General features: G+C 56.2%; 1 protein-coding gene across 1 annotated transcript in view; it reads right to left on the reverse strand.

Moving 5' to 3' along the window:
* JHY (junctional cadherin complex regulator) overlaps positions 1 to 18,029 on the reverse strand; it is a 443,466-nt gene that overhangs the window by 184,537 nt on the left and 240,900 nt on the right. The window lies entirely within an intron of this gene.

The following is an 18,029-nucleotide window of genomic DNA, read 5'->3' on the forward strand; positions in this document are numbered from 1 at the left end:
GCTGGAAAGCTGCACATTGGGGACACAAGAAATAATGAGCAGAAGTAGAGACAGAGAAAAGCAGAAGCACAGAGAAAGAGACTGAAGAGGATGGGGCAATGTTGGAAAGAACGAGGAATGAGGTAAGAAAGAGAAAACCGGAGCGAGAACAAGGAAGGTTGAATGAAGAAGAGGAAATCAAATAAGGAAGGCAGTAATAAAGAAGATATGAGAATACAGGTGATGAAGTTGTAGAAAATATGGAGGAAGGGGAAGAAAGGAGAAAGTACACCAAAGCATGTAAGAAAATAAAAGATGCATCGAAGATGAAGAATGGGAGACGGAGATTGACAAAGAGGAATACATGAAGGAGGAGACTGAGGGAAGGTGATAGAAATGGGAGGAAAGTGAACAAGTCAGTGTAAAGTGGTAGGTGGAATGAAGCATGGGCCGCAAAGAACACCAAATAAAAAGCGAGAAAAACTAGCTCTGGCATTGCGCGGAGTGGGGCGGGGGAGCGGCTTCCTTTCAAGTCTGATGCCGAGGCATGGTGTGGGATGTGGCTGGTGATGTGCACGCGCCTGGCTCACATGAACTGAATTGAATCTGCAGTTTGGGGAGACTTTTCGGAACAACTACACAAACACAATTAGGAGGGGACCCAAGGGAAAGTTTAACGACCGAGCTCTGGATACATTCCCTACAGTATACTCATAACAACAAAGGTACCAGAGGGTCAAATAGTGGCAAGTGTACTCGGACTGGGACTAGATACTGATACCAGCAGCTACACCCTGACTCTTATAAAACTAGTAAGATAAGCCAAACCTGTGGATGGTCTTGAACACCCATCAGTCACCACTCGGAACCGCCCGTCATCATTTGGGGTTCCGTGAGAGACCCCCACACACACACACACCAAGATGTCTTATCACAAACAGGAATGGGCCGAGCAGATGACCATTGGTCCCTCCCCAGTCGGCACAGATGCCGGTTTGAAGTACCGACTGAAAGAGCGGTGCTTCACTTTTGCCCTGAGCCGCTGCCAGGTGGGGTGAGGTCTTCACACCTTACAATTCGGTGAATAACTGAAATTGTAAGAGGAGACGGGACATTGCACCTAGGAGTTCCAGGTGATATTTGTGCCAGTCTGTCTATTGATTCACTATTTGTTTATTTATTTCACAATTTGATTACACGTTTTGGTATTCATTTGCTGCAGTAGCCATAGTCGTCAAATAGGTCCTGAAGAAAGCAAGGCATAATGGCCGTGAATTGCTGAAACATGTTGACCACGTTCCACCATTAGACAGTGTATATCTTTACCTGTCTTGACTATTTTTAATGTTGGAAGAGGAAGCATTATCCGAATAAATTTGTTCTTCACTTCCCAATCCAATTTTTTTTTTTTCACAACCGATTTTATTAAGGAATTCAAGCAAGGCAATCAATGTGGCACCCCACAATCAGGAGAAACCACCAAGCATTTGGATACATTACATCTAGCAGGATCGAAGGTCGAAATGAAATCATCACAAATCTTATTTATTTGAAACAACCCCCCACCCCATCCCATCCCAACTCCCCACCACCCTCAACTAATTCCACCCCGCAGTCCCACCCTAACCCTGTGCACGTGTAAAAAGGGGGAAACAGCGTTGTGTGAGTATAGTGTATCCGCCAAGGCGCAAGACACAGGCCCATGCAATGGGGGAGCTTAGGGCTCCTCTTCGGGGTCGATCGGGGGGTCCAGTGGCAAGTCCCTGTAATCGGCCCATCTTTTCCATATCTTAAAGTGCTTGCGAGGGCACCCTCGCGCTTCAAAGATCGGGCGCTCCAGACCCATACAGAAGTCTAGTCCCGCTTTCCATACACACAAAGGAGGTGCCCGTTCGTCTTTCCATGGTCTCTTGGCTAGGTCTCTTTTGGCTAATACAAGTCCCAACAGCAATAGATGGCGCTTATAGCAATTCCCCCCCATTTCTGCAAGAATATGGAGCAATCCCAGCCGGTGGGTGCGGGGTAGATCCCAGTGTAGTACCTCAGACAGGCAATTCCACACACCTCTCCAAAAGCCAGCTATCCCAGGACACAGCCACACCGTATGAAGCAGCGAGCCCATCTCCATCCCACAACGCAGGCATTCCGACGATTCAATCAGTCCCGCCTTCCAGAGGCGTTCACGGGTAAAATAAGCCCTGTGGAGAATTTTAAATTGAATAAACCTGAGCCTCATTGCGATGGCAGTGTCTCGTGGGGATTCCAGGGCCTCTCGCCAATCATCCTCGTCCATGGGACCAACATCTGCCTCCCAGGCCGTCCGCAGGGGAAGTAAATCAGAAGCGCAATGAGTGACCACCGTTTGGTATATCCGGGATACTTTTTTGTCACCGAGATCACCCATGAACAACTTCGCCTCAATAGGGCTGAATTCGGGGAGCGAGTCAAGATCGGCAATGTATGGTGTTAGCGCATGCCGGAGCTGTAAATACCGGAAGAATTGGGACCGTGGCATGTGGAACTCCGCACTGAGGTCCTGGAACGATTTAAGAGCACTGCCAGTCATTTAGGATGAGCAGGTGAGCTGCTTGGTAGTAGGACAGGAGGTCCGAGGTGGCGAGGCCCCCACAGTACGTAGATAAAAAGCACGTACGTGGGGGGCGTGGCCGAGACAGCGATGTGACCTGACGTGTCCTGAGTGAGCTCCGTCGCCCCGCTGCATTGATCGGCTTGTTACAGCGTAGTTCTTGGGGGGCATCTGCTCCTGGGGACCCCCCTGCTATCCTGACCCTGCTGGTGCTCTCTTAAGCGGCGATCCACGGCTGTGAGCACGCCCGCGGCCCCTGTTCCAGGCTCCGGGGCTCCCGGGCTCAACTGCTGGCCGCCATCTTCTGGCAGGATCCTCTGCCGCGCCGCCTGAACTGCCCGCCGAGAGGGGGACCACTGCTGCGGGCTGAGAGAGGCTCTTCGTCGCTCCTCTACCTCCGGCGGCTGCACTCCATCGGCGGACTGCGACTGCAGGCGCGCCCGAGGCCCCTGCCCTGAGCTCCGGGGCTTCTGTGCTCGGCTGTTGGCCACCATCTTGGTGCCGGGCCCTCGGCCGCGCTGCCTGACCTGCCTGCCTGACCTGCCTGCCAGCCACGAGAGGGACCGCTGCAGCGGGCTGGGCGAGGCGCCACATCGCTGCTACCCCTCCGGCGGCTGCACCACATCGGCGGAGCCCGGTTGACGTCGGCGGGGCCGTGCCGGAACTGCTGAGGTTGGGCGATCATCAGCGGCCTGGGTGCTGCCCCTACGCGAGTCCCCGGCTTTGGAGGCGACGACGGGCCCCCGACCGGAGGGGTTGCTGAGGACCCCCTGCCCGCGAGCCTGGGCCACGACTCCTCCGCCCACCGCTGGACGCCCTGGTGTGCCGAGGTGAGACGCCCCCCCTCCCCTGCCGCCTCTCTGCGGGGGCCCGGCGCCTGCGGGGCCTGCCTACTGACCGGCCCGCCATTTTGCCCTTCTGGTGGGGGGCAGCTTACCGCGCTTTGGCGGCCGCCGCTTGAGCGCTCCCTGCAGCCTGGGGCACGCGGGCGGAGACCCGGGGAGTGGCCCTGAAGCTGCGTGTGGGTCAGCCCGGTACCCTGGGGGCCTGAACTTTGTTGGACGCATCCCCTGGCCGCCCTGCCGCCTCTCTGCGGGGGCCCGACGCCTGCGGGACCTGCCTACTGACCGGCCCGCCATTTTGCCCTTCTGGTGGGGGGCAGCTTTCCGCGCTTTGGCGGCCGCCGCTTGAGCGCTCCCTGCAGCCTGGGGCGTGCGGGCGGAGGCCTGGGGAGTGACCCTGAAGCTGCGTGTGGGTCAGTCCAGTACCCTGGGGGCCTGAACTTTGTTGGACGCATCCCCTGGCCGACCTGCCACCCCAGTCCAGGAGATCCTACTGAGCGCCGGCGAGGACACTAGGGGCTCCCGCCTTCTGCCCCCCCTGGCCCTGGGCTCTTCGCTGCTGGACGACTCGGGGGGACTCGCCTGGCCGCGGCCCCCTGGACATCGCGCGGGGGGTGGATCCTAGCCCCGGCGGGACCACGAGACTGTGCCGGGCCTCCGCCTGTGGGATCTCTTCCAGACCTGCCGTGGAGCACCCGCGACCGTCACCTCCTTGACGCTTCCCCGGCCTACGCGCCACCTTGTCTCCCGGGCTCAGCCTCATCACGGCCCGGATCTCTGCTGGACAACAATTGCCTACACGCACCTCGTGCCCTGTCGGAAAACGCACCGCCGACCCCAGCCCTGGGATCTTGTGCTACTGACCGTGGAACCTGGGCTTGATCACCGAGGCGCCAGCACACCCCCCCCTGCACTATCCCGCGCCGCTGACCAGGAGTTGTACACAGCGGCAGAGGCGGGCCCCCGCTGCCCTTCGACGCCCTGAGTAGACCATGACCCGCGGTAAGGGGAACAGACCGGACCCCCCATCCACGACGACCAGGAGGGCGTCGGTGGCCACCATGTGGGGCAAGGCGGGCTCGCCATCCTCCTCAGGGGGCCCCCCGCCGACATCCGAGGGGAAACCCCCAACGCAGGCTGACTCCCCCCCGGTGACGCAGGCCTTCATGTCCTCCTTCATGGCCGATCTGAAAACCGAGATTGGATCCCTCAGGACGGAGGTCCATACGTGCGTCACAGAGCTACGCAGAGAAGTCACCGATCTTGGCGACCGGGTCGACGACCTGGAACGAACAGTGGATTCCCGCACCGAGGACCTGGAGCAGATCTGGCAGAGAGTGGCGACCCTTGAAGAGCAGCACATCCAGCTCCAGATTAAGCAGGAGGACTTGGAGAACAGAGGACGCCGCAACAACCTCCGCATTCGGGGCGTGCCACTCGGAGAAGAAGGGACTAATACCATGGCCTACGTGGCCCTACTCCTGCAAGAGGTGTGGGGCGAAGAGGACGCCCCCCCGCCGCGCCTTGACCGCGCGCACCGAGTCTTTGGAGCGGGAGGGAAAGCGGGCCTCCTTCCCGACATCGTCACTAGACTGCATTATTTTACTGAAAAAGAGGCCATCCTGAAGGCGGCTAGAGACAACCCTGACTTGCAGTACGAGGGTCACAAGATCCAGATCTACCAGGACCTGGCCCCCACCACACTCCACAGGCGGAGGGTCTTCCGTCCGATCACAGAGAAGCTCCGGTCCCTGAACATTTCGTACCAGTGGGGCCACCCCTTCGCGCTCATCTTCAAATGGGAGGGCAAGCGCAGGGCCCTCCGGTCCTACCGAGAGGCGGCACAACTATTAGGCATGCCGGAATCCCCGGACCACAGCCCGGCTCGTCCTCCCCGCTCGGGGAAGACACCTCCACGCCCGGAATGGTCCACGGTGCGCAGAAGTCGACGACCTCCCCCGGTGGATGCACTCACTGTCTCGCAGGCCAAGCAGGACATCATCGCCCACATCCGCTCCCTTGAGGGCGACCGCGAGGGGCAGGCCTCCCAGCTCCTCGCTTCTGGCTCGGAGGGTGGAGATCGCCCCTCAACGCCGGATGGCTGCTGATCGCTGCTGTTGTGCCCCGTGCTATCCTGGGCGTTTGCTTGCCGACTGGGCGCTTGGTCTCACCCTCCTCCATCATGGTGGCCTGACCCCATTGCCCTAGACATGGACACCACCTTTTGCTTTTTCCAGGCCGAGCACCGCATCGCCGAGCTCCAGCGCCCTGTGGGTGCCTGACCGGGCCGAATGGACCCCACGACCCGGCGCAATCCCCCGAACTACCTTGAAGCAGCGGGGTAGGCGGGCTCTGGGACGTCTTGTTTGAACACTACCTTCCCAGATCTCCGCTCCCTCCCTTTGTCCCGTAGGAAGTGACATTCCTGAGTTCATCCTAACCCTCGGGTGGAGGATGTCCGATGCCTGGGACACTGTACACTGGGCCCGTTGGCCTGATTTGGTTCTCTTCCCCCTCTGCACCTTTTCTTCTTTCTTCCTCTCCTCTCTTCCTACTTCCCCCTTCCACATCCCCCTCTTCCTGTTCCTTCCCCGCGCTTGCGGAGGGGTGGCAGGGTGGGTCCTGCGGGAGTTGCCGCGCTTGCGACGGGTTGCCGCTTCTGCTGTCCCGCTCGAGGGGAGGTCTACTAGGCCGGGATCTGTGCGACTCCAAACCCCCTTGGCACTATGACAGCTAACATCCCTGCGCCCTTGAAGGTCCTTTCCCTTAACGTCAAGGGGCTCAACTCTCCCAACAAGCGAAGTCAGGTATGGCGCTACCTCCTGCACCACTCCCCCGACATTGTTCTCCTCCAGGAGACACACCTCCTCAGGGGAGACGTCAAACGCATGACACACCCTAGGTACCCCACACAGTTCTGGGCATCCTCTGACACCAAGACAGCGGGGGTGGCGATCCTCTGTAGGGCTGGCATTAGGCGGGGACCCGTGAAACCCTTTAAAAGCACTGATGGGCGCTTCCTCCGAACCACGGTACAGATAGGCTGTACACAGTTCACTCTGGGGTGTGTGTACGCGCCCAACCAGTCGCAGGACAAGTACCTCCAGACATTATTGCGGGAACACTTCCCACTGGGCGCCGCTAATACGATACTGGGCGGGGATTTCAATCTTGTTTGGGACCCCGAGCTGGACCGCGCGGGCGCCCCCTTTAACGGCGCGGGAGCGATGTCTTCTACCCTCAAGACGCAGCTTCTGGACCTGGGCCTTGTGGACATATGGCGCTACCATAATCCGGGGTCCCGAGATTACTCCTTTTACTCGCATTCCCACCGGACGTACTCCCGTATCGACTACCTGTTTACCTCTCTTGAACTGACCCGAGACTCCTTAGCAGCTGCTATATCCGACATCTCCCTGTCGGACCACGCCCACGTGGAGCTGTTGCTGCAGGACCCCCAGGCTCGGGCCGCTCGCGAACGAAGGTGGGTGCTCCCGCCGGGAGTCCTTCGAGACCCGGACGACGTTGCCAGCATCCGTGACGCCATAGACTCGTATTTCGCCGTTAACGACACCCCCGACATGCCCTTCCACACAGTGTGGGACGCCTTCAAGGCCACCATTCGGGGCCACATCACTTCCTTGGCGGCGGCACGGAGGAAAGAGGTGTTCAAGTTGGAAACAGACCTGGCCAGCGAGATCAAGCTGGCGGAGGCCCAGGATCGAGACGCCCCCACTCGGGCGACTAAGAGAGCCCTTGCCAACCTTAGGGGACAACTTCGTGCACTGCGCACTAACAAGGCGGAATTCTCCTTGCTGGCGCTCAAGCAACGGTACTATGAGGGTGGGGACAAAGTGGGTCGCCTGCTGGCAGGCAGACTGCGGGCGCGAGCCGCTAGGGCCCACATCGCTAATGTCAGGCGGCAGGATGGCACTTGTGTCACCTCTGAGAGGGCCAAACAGGACGCGTTCCTTGAGTATTACTCCTCGCTCTACGCCGAGGCACCCACTTCTGCGGAGGCGCGGGAGGCCGTGCTCGCGGACTTCGAGGGTTCCCCACTGTCCCCGGCGTGTGCAGCCACGATGGAGGACCCCCTGCGGGAAGAGGAAGTGACTGAGGCCATAGGGGACCTCCCCGTGGGGAAAACCCCGGGGCCGGATGGCCTGCCGTTGGCCTTCTATCGCCTGTTCCTGACTCAGCTCCGCCCACATCTATTGCGCCTTTATGGATCCTTCTCTGATGCTACCGGCCCGTCCCCCGATATGGGCATGGCGGAAATAGCCTTGATCCCCAAACCTGGGAAGGACCCCGACTTGTGTGCTTCTTATCGCCCCATCGCCCTCCTTAACACTGATCTTAAGATTTATACTAAGATCCTGGCCAAGCGGCTGGATCCACATATGCCGGGCCTGGTGAACCCGGACCAGGTGGGTTTTATACGAGACCGCCAGGGGGCCGATAATGTTCGCAGGTTGGCACACTTGGTAGGAAAGGTCCACCATTGGAAAATCCCGGCCTGCCTCCTCTCGCTAGACGCGGAAAAGGCCTTCGACCGGGTCGACTGGACCTTCCTGAGGGCGGTCCTTGAGAAGCTGGGCCTTGGTCCTACCATGATCTCCAGGTGCATGGCCCCTTACATTGGACCGCAAGCTAGAATCCGGGTCAACGGCCAACTGTCACCACCGCTCTCGATCCACAGGGGTACGAGGCAGGGATGCCCGCTCTCGCCGCTCCTGTTCGCCCTGGCGGTCGAGCCGCTGGCGGAGTTGATTAGGCGTACCCCTGACATCCATGGCATCCCCCACGGGGGGCGTGCTAACAAAGTAGCGCTGTTTGCGGACGACCTGATCCTCACTCTCACGAACCCTCGAGTCTCGCTCCCAGCGGTACACGACGCCCTCGCGCTGTTCGAGCGGGCGTCTGGCCTTAAAATTAACCACACCAAATCTTGGGCACTTAACCTCACCATCCCCGAGGAAGAGGTCTGCCTGCTGAGGGAGGACACGCCTTACCGTTGGGCGGATGACCACATCAAATATCTGGGTCTGGACCTCACACCTCGCCTCGACTCGTGGTCCTCAAAGAACTGGGCTGCTTGCCGGAAGGATGTCCTGGCGGACCTGCGGAAATGGAAACCCTTGATGGTCTCCTGGTTAGGGCGGCTAAACGCGGTCAAAATGTCGATCCTCCCCCGCATTCTATATGTCTTCCAGTGCCTCCCCACCCCGATACCGACTCACTGCATTAAGACCCTCCAACGCGACCTCACGTCTTTCATATGGGGAGGCAAACGACCCCGGTTCTCACAAAAAGTCCTCATGGAGCCGAGGGACAGAGGCGGCCTAGCCTGCCCGAATCTCCTCCACTACTACTGGGCGGCGCATCTCCGGTTCGTGATAGAATGGGGTGCACGCGAAAGCGACAAGCACTGGTTCCACATGGACCGAATGGTTACGGGGCGCACCATATGGGACCTGCCCTGGTTGCCGCGGGTGGCGCGCTCCAGAAGTGCGTACATGGCGGTCCCCACGAGGACGGTTCTCGAAGTATGGGACAGAGTGGCAGTGTCCAAAGGGCTGACCACGTTCCCCTCTCCGCATACCCCCATTGCCGGCAATCCGCACTTTCCCCCTGCTGCTCAGGCCCGGGCGTTCGAGAGCTGGACTCTGGGAGACTGCAGAGTTGCAGGGGATCTTTTTCTTTGCGGGTCGCCTAAATCGTGGCTGGACTGCAAAGAGGAGTTTAACCTCCCCTCGACTGCTAGCCTGCAGTACGCGCAGCTGCGCCACTGGACTTCGGGAGATGGCATGCATCAGGCCGCCTCCAGGGCGCACACTCCATTTGAAAAGTTGGCACGCTCCCTCGGGGGACTGAAACGACTCATCTCCCAAATCTACAACATCTTGCAGCATCCCACCACTCCGCCTGCGCATCCCTACCAAAGGCAGTGGCAGACGGCAACTGGCACTGTGATCACGCCATCTCAGTGGTCTAGGCTCTGGAATGACATCCCCAAATCCTACCGCAGCATCCCGCAGAGGGAAAATGCATACAAGATGTTAACACAATGGTACTACACCCCCCTGCGTCTGAGCAAAATGTTCCCTGCCTCCTCACCACTGTGCTGGAGGTGCGGCACTGCGACTGGCGATTTCATACACATCTGGTGGTCGTGTCCTGCCCTGGCTGTCTTTTGGAAGGAGGTCCTCAGTCACATTAAAGAGGTATTGGGTTTTCCCCTCCCTGAGGAGGTTTGCACACTATTACTGGGTATACGACCCCCCACACTTAAAGCACTCACGCGCAGCGACTGGATCCTCACCCTCCACATGCTAGGCGCTGCCAAACAACTCATTGCACTATATTGGAAGCGGACTGAAGCACCGCCGATAGCCTCCTGGTTTGTGCGCCTCTGGCAGGTCCTGACCATGGAGCTGCTCACGGCACGGATACAATCAAGGGGGGTGCGATTCAAGGCAGTGTGGGAACCCCTCGTGCGCCACCTGTGCTCCATAAGATATGCCCGCTGCATGCCTCCCAGGCTTCGCGCTTTGCAATTGTTCGAGGATGCCCTCCTCCCCGCCGACCCAGGTAGACTAGGCTCATAGTCACTTCCCCGTCTTCTGCCTCTTGTGGGCGACCGCAGATACACCTCCCTGACCCCTCTCCACCTCTCCCCTGCTCTTCCTCTTCCGACTTTCTCTTTCTCCTTGTCTTGCCACTCTGGCTTTCGTCCCCCCTTTTTGGGGCAGTTTGGCCCCTGTTGGGCCTTTGTTAATGTGACACCGTTGCTCTCCTTTCCATACGCGCCTCCCCCGTACTAAGGCACACTGCCAGCACATGGCCACCTCTTGCTTTCTACTCCCTTAGGCCACGCGGCCGGCCCCTTGGGGGTTGTGGGCAAGGCGCTGTGTTTAAGAATTCCACCCCACGTGGCTACCTACTCCTATTATTGGTTACTGTCTGCGCGGCCGGCCCCGACGAGGGGTTGTAGGCTTACCGCTGTGTTCACAATAAAAACAGATTTGAACAAAAAAGCACGTACGTAGCGCCACCCGGGCAGAACCCCCAGCCCATAGGAACCGCCCCAAGACCGAATTCACCTGCCGAAACCATGAGGTCGGGACCGGATGGGGATAATTTTGCAGTTGATACAGAAGGCGTGGAAGCGCTACCATCTTAAAGATGGCGGATCGGCCAAAGATATTAAGGGGCATTCGGGACCAAGTTTTCACGTCGGCTTGCACCCGCTCCCAGACCGGAAGTACAGAACGTTCCCACGTGAGGGTCGCAGATTCCGACAGGAACACTCCCAGGTATTGCAAGCCAGTGGTCGCCACCTGCAGGTCCAATGTCCAAGGGTCCGACACTGTGCCACCTCCAAGGACCCACAGGGTAGATTTACCCATGTTCAAATATAGGCCGAGACCTCTCCAAAGACCCGCATAATTTCCAACACTCGTGGCCCGGAGCGTCGCAGGTCCGTAAGGAAGAAGAGAACGTCATCAGCGTATAACGCGATCCTATCAGAGAGGCCCCAGGGCCACACAAAGCCACGCATCTGCGCGTCCATACGGACCCAGGCGGCCAACGGCTCCATAGCAAGGGCAAAGAGGTACGGGGATAAAGGGCATCCCTGCCGGGTCCCCCGGCCAATGTGGAAGGTCTCTGACACCGCCCCGGCAACACGCACAGTAGCTGTGATGTCCGTATAGAGCAGCTTAATATATGATAGAAATACGGGGCCCAGGTTAAGACGGGGCAGGAGCGCGAACAGAAACGTCCAGCTCACCAAGTCAAACGCTTTGTTAATATCAGCAAGCAACAAGGCCGCCTGCTCACCTGTGGCCCCCATGGCATCAATCGCAGCCCACGCGTGCCGAATATTATGGCGTGTAGCCCTACCGGGCATAAAGCCCGATTGATCGGGGTGTACCAGTTCCGTGATATACGGAAGCAACCGATTAGCCAGGGCCTTGGCCAGTATTTTGGCTTCTATGTTAAGCAGCGAGATAGGGCGATAAGAGTCGTGCCTATCAGGGGGCCTACCCGGTTTCTGGAAAACCACAAAAGCCTACCCTGCGCCGCTTCAAGCGCACGCCGAAAGTGGGGCCCTAGTTGCGTGTGGAACTTTTTATAGAATTCACAAGGGTAACCGCTCGGTCCGGGGGCTTTGCCCGCGTTAAGCTGTCCCAGAGCATCTCCCAGTTCTTCCGCTGTGAGAGGAGCATCCAGATAATGATGGGCGGTCATAGGGCTTACCACACCGTGTTGAGGACTGTATACCTGGGGCCCTGGTGACCGACACTGGGACGGAAAAATCCCGATTGGCACCGAGTGCATTCTGGAGCGAATGCTCCTTTAATGTACGTTTGATCCTCCTTGTAACTCACCCAGCCTTGTAAGGGTGTCCGAATGTAATATTGTAGTGCCAAGCACCAATCACGCCCGTGTAAGGGTGTCAGAATGTAATATTGTAGTGCAAGGCACCAATCACGGAGGAGTAAGAGGGGGAGCCAACCCTTTGCACACCAGAAGTGAAATTAAAAATATAACCGGCTCCTGAGCTGAGCTGTAGTCCAAATCATTGCAGCCCACAAAGGCGTAAGAGCCATGTCTAGTTATAAGGAGCGTGTGCGCACTCCGAGGGCCCTCTTGTTGTTACAGCCGGTAAGGCGTAAGTCAAAAAATTGCTCCGTCTGACCTTGAGGCATTAAGAGCCTAGGAGCAATTTGGGAACACAAGCGAAGGGCGTAATCCAAACTGGTATAAGTGGAACCTGATTGGGTTACGCCCCCCGGCTCGTAATCGGCTCTAATCCGCACTCAGCCACTTGGGAAGGCCTGTAGCGGATAAGCGCGAAACTGCCCCATGATAGGAAGTAGTCCCCGACGTACCCATGGAAGTACATTGTGAAGGTACTAGTTTGGGACAATATATAGTACCTACCTGCACTGAATACGGAACCCTTGGCATTAGTAAGATACCTTACCACCACCGACAGTGGCGTAGTAGTAACGCTGGAACCCCAGAGCGGGGCCAAGCTCTCCCAGCCCCGTCTGGATTTAGCGTCCAGTTGGGCCAACGTATGTAGAGTCAATCTATAAAATGAGAGCACGCCATCTCCACACCAACGTGAGCGTCTTAAGGCTGCGTGACCGGAAGTGTTAACCATTTCGTGTTATGACACAAAGACATCGTCTAGGCAGTTGAGGCATGAAGCTTATATGCAAATTGCACAGGCATTGCAACTAGAAGCGCACATTGGTAAAACCCCACCGGTCAAGGAACATTTCAAGTATCCCGCCCGTGGGCGAAAACAATTCCTGGCGGGAACACTTAGTAAGCGTGAGAAACCAAGGGACAGTAAATAATACAGAAAAGCTGCAAGATCCCTTCTATAACAGGTGGAAGTACATATGAACACATATAACAGAGATCCGTCAGGCCTTTATTGTAAAAGGGGTGTAAACGGGTATAAAAACTAAGTCTAATAAGGCCACCCGCGTTGCGGATAGACCGCCGTATTTTGATCTTAATTTGATTTTGATTTTGACTTAAGACTGACTCCTGTGGTGGCGCAGTCTAGTTTATGCACGTCACGTACCGACGTGACGTACAGGCGCCGGGATTAGCGTGAAAGCCGAGAGCGGTGCACCATCGGCTCGGTGCTCTTTAGAGGTTATAAATTAAATAAACCTGACGCAAATCCTCTACACTTGCAGTGTCTTCATTTATGGTAACCACTACGTTACAATGGCGACGAGGGTGGGATGTTAGATCCACCCACCACGAGGAACGACACGAGCAGGAGCCACCGAGGGAACCAACAACCACACCGGTGTACAGAAGACACGTGGCAGAGGAGCAGGACCACAGCGCTGAAAGGTCAAGAGAGCTGGAGGTCGGGCGAGACTAGCCAGAATCAAACACACAGGTACCAGCCCTAAAGAGCGTGGCAGAGCCCAGGATCGCCCAGAAAGGCAGAACAAACCTACCGAAGGGACAGGGCACTACCCAGAAGCCCACAAGATAGCGCGCCAAACCAAGCAAGCCCAAGGCAAAGCGCGCCAAACCAAACAGCAACCGGCGAGACAGAGAGACAGCGCTGGATCCCCCACCGAAGAGCGAGGGGGCGGACGCAAGTAGTCCCCAGTCTCACACAAGCAAGGAAGAGCAAGACAACACACCAGGCAGTCCCAGGAACCAAGGGAGCACGCCCTCCGCGATCAAGAGTGAGAAGATGAGTGCGCAGGCGGGATACGCGATGGCGCCAGTACAATTTCTACCCAGGCCAGGGGAACCACTAATGAAGTGGGAGGACTGGAGAGAATACATAGACAATTTTATAGAAGTATTGGAAGACGAGAGCGAGGAGGTGTTCAATCCTAAAAGAAAAAAACGTATCCTATTACTCAACCTAGGCCCAGAAGGTCTGAGAATATACAAGAGCCTGGTGCCAAAGGAAAGAGGAAGCACGGACGACAACGTGCATGCCAATGCCATCGATGACCTAAATGAACACTACAGACCGGCGGTGTGTGTGTCGGTAGACAGATTTAATTTCCAGCAGAGGAAACAACGTCCAGGCGAGACAGGGGAGGAATATGTTGCAGCCCTGAAGAGACTGGCGTCCACGTGCAAGTACGATAATTGGGAAGAAGAGTTCATCAAGGACCAGGTGGTGATGCACACCACGAGCACAGCAGTGCAGGACAAGCTGTGGGCCAGCGGAGATACCACCCTGAAGGAAGTGATGGTGATTGTCAAAAGAGCAGAACTGGCGCGCAGGTGTGCGGAAGCAACGAGGAAGGAGACGGCACCCACCGCCATGGTGAACAGAGTAGACGATGAGGAACCGCGCCGGGACCACAAGTACAAGGGGTCGGCGGCGAAGGGACCCAACAGATGGCAAGGCAACCCAGGCCCTCCGGGTAAAGAAGCGGGAAGCAACAAGAAGTCATGCTACCGGTGCGGGAGCTGGTCCCACGAGGCGCACGACAGGAAGTGCCCAGCATTACGCGCAAAATGTATGTACTGCGGGATAGTGGGCCACTATGAGAAGGTGTGTCGGAGAAAGGCCGCGAAGAGCGTGGTGAAATACATCGGACAGGACAGTGAAGAACAAGAAGAGGGCACGGAGGAAGATGTCGTCACAGTCATTTATATCGAGGATCAAGTACTAGGCGTAGATGGTCAAGTACCGAGTGTTGACGGCAAGAGAACAATGAAACCCGTCCTGGAGATGTCGATTGGAGGAATACCGATAAACGTGGTGGCTGACACGGGTTCACCTTACACCATCATTCAGAGAGCAGTATGGGAGGAGAGCTTTGCACCACACCTAGGCCCAGAACTGGAAAAGCTGGACATCCGACCAGTGACGTACAATGGGGACCGAATACCCATGGCTGGGTTCAGACCATTACATTTCGAGTTCAGAGGCCGATCTGCGTTCTGCAAACTCTACATATCAGAGAGAGGACCCTCGGTCCTAGGATGGCTTGACCAAGGCGACCTGGGCATCAAGTTGGATCCAGGGGGCAAAGAACAGATACTACTCACGGAACCGGGAACATGGCCGGACCTGGACAAATGGAAAAGTGAGTACCCTAAGGTTTTCGGAGGCACAGTTGGAAGGATGGAGAAGTTCGCGCACAAGATAATCCTGAAGGAAGATGCCATACCGGTCGCCCACAAGGTGAGGAATGTGCCATTGGCGGTGAGAGACGCAGTGCAAGAGGAACTACAGGATCTGGAGAGGAAAGGGATCATCGAACCCATCACATGCGCGGAGTGGCTCGCGCCCTTGGTAGTAGTGATGAAGCCAAGCGGGAAGGTCAGGTTGTGTGTCGACCTACGCGAACTGAACAAGAACATTGTGGTGGGGAAATTTCCCTTGCCCAGGATCAAGGAAATGCTGGCCAGCACAAGGGGGGTCAAATGGTACTCAACCATAGATTTGACCTCCGCCTACCACCAGATTTCCCTGCACCCGGAGAGCCGCAAACTAACCTCGTGTATCACCCCATTTGGGTGCTATCAGTTCCGCCGCATGCCGTTCGGGCTAGCATCAGCGGCTGCGGTGTTCCAAAAGCTGATGCACCAACTATTCAAAGACACAGATGGAGTCCAATACTTCCAGGACGACATCCTGGTAATGGGATGGGACAGACAGGATCATGACAACAAACTCGGAAAAGTACTAAAGATCCTTGAGGGTAAGGGCCTCACAGCTGAATGGACCAAGTGCCGGATAGGGATGGAGTCCGTGACGTACCTAGGACACGAGATAGAGGTGCGAGGGGTTACCCCGAAAGCAGACAACGTGAGAGCCATTTGCGAAGCACCACCGCCCTCCAACAAAGAAGAAGTCCGATCGTTCATTGGAATGGCGGAATATTATAGTAAGTTCGTGCAGCACTTCGCCTCCAAGACCCACCACATGAGGCAACTGACGAGAGACAACACAGAATTCTGCTGGACGGAGGAAGCGCAAGGCAAATTTGAAGTCATCAAGAGAGAGGTGGCAGGAGCAGTACCACTCCAAGGATATGACCCCTAAGGTAACACAGTGCTCACCACCGATGCCAGCGACAAGGGGCTGGTTGCCGTCCTGATGCAAGACCGAGGTCAGGGGAGAATGGAAACGCTCAGCTTCGCATCCCGCGCACTGAGTGAAACTGAAAAGAAGTACAGCGTAATTGAAAAAGAAATGCTAGCGGTCGTATGGGCCATGACCAGATTCAGGCAGTTTTTGTGGGGCACACGTTTCCTATTGAAAACAGATCATAAACCCTTACTGAAGGTACTAACGTCCAGCGGACACGCAAGTGCTACGCCCAGAATCTCAAAGATGACTCTCAAACTGCTAGAATTTAGATACGATGTCGAACACATCCCCGGCAGTAGGAACAGGGTGGCAGACTATCTGAGTAGAGCAGTGGCCATGGATCAGAGTGGAGAAGACCAAGCAGGGGCGGAAGAAATGGTGGCACTCACAGAAGACCAAGAGAAAACCATAGAACATCAGGAATGGAAGGAAGCATATGGAGAAGACCAGATCCTGGAAAAAGTAAAATCATACATCACGAAGGGATGGCCAGACAAAATACAAACCCGTGGGGACCTCAACCCATACTTCGAAATCAGAGAAGAGTTGTCGATGGACTACCTAGGAGTGTTTGTATACAGAGGGGAGAAAGTCATCCCCCCGGCAGGAATCATCCCCAAACTATTGGACATTCTCCATGAAGGACACTTGGGGATAGGGAAATTGAAATTGAGAGCCAAGCAAAACTACTGGTGGCCAGGGATGGACGTAAAGGCTGAGAGGCATGTCAGGGACTGCTCACAGTGCCAAGGGGCGGATAAGACACTTAAACCACTACGCCCGGCTCTCGGCAAGTTCGATCCCCCTAGGAACCCATGGGAAGAGTTATCAGCGGATATTCTGGGCCCGATACTGGACATACACGGAGTCCAAAAGTATGTATGTGTTCTTATGGATAGGTACTCCAAGTGGCCTGAGCTGAAAATAGATGAGGCGATGGATGCGGAGACCATTATTAAGTTCCTGGCCGACACATTTGTGAGGGAAGGCATCCCTAAGTCCATCCTGAGCGACAATGGTCCCCAATTCAGGTCAGAGAAATGGAACAATTTCATGCAGAGAAATGGCATACTGGTCAAGCACACGTCAATATATCACCCCGCAGGAAACGGACTGGTGGAGAGATTTAATAGAGTGGTGACGGGGTCCGTTCAAGCAGCTATCTCCAACAACAAGGATTGGGAAAAGGAGATATGGCACTTGGTATGGGCGTACAGGATCACCCCTACAGGGACAGGGTACAGCCCCTTCCAGATATTAAGAGGCCGCGAACCATTCACTCAAGACAATAGAGTGTGGAAGGAAAAGACTATAGTGAGCGAATGGTCCCCTGCAGTGGTGCGAGCCAACTTGGAAAGGGCGCAAGCCATTTACTCAAAGCACTACAACAACCGGAAAAACGTGAAGGAGACAAGATTGGAAAAAGGAGAATGGGTGCGAGTAAAGTTGGCAACGCTGCAAAAGAAAGGAGACAGCAAGTATATCAAGCCTATGCAGGTCAAGGAAGTGATGGGCAGAGCAGCTCTGCTAAGTGACGGAAACGTGTGGTCACTGGACGGCATGGCAAGATGCAACAAAGTACTACGTTGGGACCAGGTTGGAGCAGACCTGGAAGACAAGGAGGAAGGAGCTGCAGAGCAAGAACATTCTGAGATGCATCCGGATGAGAAGAGCCGAGAGCAGCAGGAAGAGATACCCGGTGGTGCCAACCAAGCGTTGGCTAGTGAAGGTAACGTGAATAGAAGAGAAAATAGTGAGGCTGCATTTGGAAGTGGAAGGAGCGATGAAAGGACTCAGGAAGGAGGTACCCCATCCACCCCGGTGAGACTGACCCGGAGGGGGAGAGCGGTGGTCAAAACAGCCTGGTTCAGAGACTTTGACATGAACGGCGGACTGTGAGTTAACAGTTTCTGTATTGGGAAAAAGGGCGAGATATGTGGTGGTGCAGTCTAGTGTATGCACGTCACGTACCGACGTGACGTGCAGGCGGCCATGTTCTGGCTGCGCG

The sequence above is a fragment of the Lissotriton helveticus genome, chromosome 3_1, assembly GCF_964261635.1.
Source record: "Lissotriton helveticus chromosome 3_1, aLisHel1.1, whole genome shotgun sequence".
NCBI lineage: Eukaryota > Metazoa > Chordata > Amphibia > Caudata > Salamandridae > Lissotriton > Lissotriton helveticus.